The sequence below is a fragment of the Eurypyga helias genome, unplaced genomic scaffold (genome assembly GCF_000690775.1).
Source record: "Eurypyga helias isolate BGI_N326 unplaced genomic scaffold, ASM69077v1 scaffold25548, whole genome shotgun sequence".
In the NCBI taxonomy this organism is placed as follows: Eukaryota; Metazoa; Chordata; class Aves; order Eurypygiformes; family Eurypygidae; genus Eurypyga; species Eurypyga helias.
Genome location: NW_010266636.1, coordinates 39862 through 42518, shown reverse-complemented (window position 1 = coordinate 42518; position 2657 = coordinate 39862).

The following is a 2657-nucleotide window of genomic DNA, read 5'->3' as shown; positions in this document are numbered from 1 at the left end:
AAAAAAAAAAAAATCCATTGCTTACATAACACATTCCTTATATTTACAAAATGCATACTGTTCCTGTTCCACTATCTCAGAAAAATTTCAAAAGCAGAAAAACAACAGACAGTGTTGGAAACAAAATATTTTCTTTTCACCATAAAGAGTGAGTAATAACTAACTGGCATTCTCCAAATGGAGATTAACAATGTTGAACCAGATGTTCTCCATTTCACAAGTGTCTGTGTCTCAAAAATACCCAAGACAGATATCCTTTGGAAAATCCTACCTCCAGAGTTCAAATTCAAGCTTAAACAAAACAAAAACAAACAGAACAAACACACTCTCTCTCCCCCCAGCAACCTCCACAACATGCAACACTTCCTCACTCTGTGTATCTCTATTAAGTGATAAGCAAAATGAGTTTAAAGAGTTATATGTGCATGTGATTATGTGGAGTCTGTTAGAGAGGAGTTATGATCAGAACCTTGACTGTAATGCCCTGATTCACACATTTCAGCAAAAAAATTAACTTCAGCTATGCGAGTCAGTCTCCTTGAAGTTCTCCAACACTGAACCAACAGCTTTGACTCCAGTTAAAATCAAAACCAGACAGATTTGCTCCAGTTCTAGTCTGTTAGGGGTTGGTTGAAATTTTCATGAGAATATGAATTTCCATGAGGATTGAATTTCAAAGAGCAGACATCTTTTAAGAATTGCTAACCTTGAAGTATTTCCCTTGGAATCTCATGGCATGTGGATGCCATTTCATCTGTGCCCATTTTTGCAGTGCAACCTTAAAATACACTGGACCTAAACCTCTTTACTCAATATTTTTAGGGAAGCAGCAGTGAAAGTGCCACCTGTATTTCCCCCTATATAGAGGTTTACAGAACTACTCAAATTTTAAATTCAAATTTAAATTTAAACCCAGCAAGATGGTTAATTTTTGTGTGTGGTGGAAAGGTCTCAGATCTGCTACAGCTATGTTTGCCTAGGAGAGAGAATCTAAAAGGAAGTGAACATCAGTACTGTGTTATAAATTCTGAGCCTCATGGCCATATTGATAATCTAACTGTGGCTCTTACCAAACCAACATGCCACTGTCAGCTTCATTCTATTCACAGCTGATTCAGCATAAGCTAAGGTTATCCAATATCTTGCATTATAAAAGTCTTTTGTCAACTGCTATAATTTTGTGACTCCCCAAATGATTAATCTGAACATTCCCATACCTGTTATCTGCCCTGGACCAGTCTTCTGGAGAGCTTCAGTGCAATTGTACCATTGCTCCATGAACGAGAATAACTTTGCCACATCAAGAGATGATAATGCCTAGCACTATAATGCTTAAGAACAAGGACTTCAGACTTGGTTGGGGAGACGGCTATTTCACATTTATATAAAATCAGCTTGGAGGCTAGGATGAGGAGCCAGTGGATGGGAAAAGAACACAAAAGGTGTTGGACCAGATCTCAGCAAAAGAGTTCATGTCTGCAGACTAATTGCTTCTTCACCAAGTAGACAATAAGTTACAGCTACTGTCAGTCCAAAATCTGCGAGAGAAATCTCTTCAACCTTATGAAATTGCATCTTGTGGAAATACAATGATGCTGTTCACAAACATGGAATTTTTGTATTCGGTTTTCTTTAAAAAACAACTAGCCAACAATAGCCAAAATCCTTTTAAGCATAAGCAACGTTGATAAATCAGGTTTAAACACCTCAGACTGAAGTCTCAGACTTAGCAGAAACTCTTGCAGCAGCTTCCCTGTAATTTTATCATACTTTATAAAATGGGGGAGTGCCCATATCACCCTGTGGAGCTGTTCTGAAAACAAAATGTCTTAACTGAGATCTCTGAAGCCTAACCATTCCAGAAGGCACCCTTGAGAAAACTCAGTATATATCACAGATAAAGAGGGTTTGACCCTCAAATTCTGAACAGCAGTATGCTCAAATTAAATGGAAGAGGCACCCAACTGCAAATGAATGCAGCTACAAAGGGAGCCAGCCTGCCCAAAATGTGTGTTAAATCATGGCCGAAGTTGGGCCAAACATTTCTAGACTTTTTCCCCTTCGTGTTTATCTTCCTGCATTAGTTGCTGATAAAAAACTTTTTGCCACTACTTAGCTGGGCAGAGCGAGAGAGACAAAGCCAAAAATCAAAAAGCTGTTACATGGTTTATTTACTTAAAAAAACATGTTTTCATTGTAATCTGAACAAGGCTCAATAACTACATTCTGGGAATTAAAGATTCCAACTCACTGTTCTTAATTTGTACTTTTCCATAGAGCCAAGCCTTTCATAGATGCTGCGTGGTCTAGTGATGGTCAGAGGAGAAAATTGGGAGCGTTTAGGATACTGGGTCCAAATTCACAGCACTGACTCACAGTCTGGGACAAGTCACTTGACCTCCTATGCCTCAAACAGTCCAGCTGGAAAATGCAGAAAGAAAAGCAGCAACCCTGAATGAGAAACAGTTATTATGACTAAGATCAGCTCCTGGCTAAATCAAACATCAAATAAAATGTGTTTTCCATATGGAAGCTGCTTTCCTAAAGTGGAATAAAATGTAAATGCCTGTCAATTATAATGATCTGAGAGGCAAGTGGTGAGAAAAGCAGCTCTGTGACAGACCAACAGGAAAGCCTCAGCTAGGAATGAAGGACAG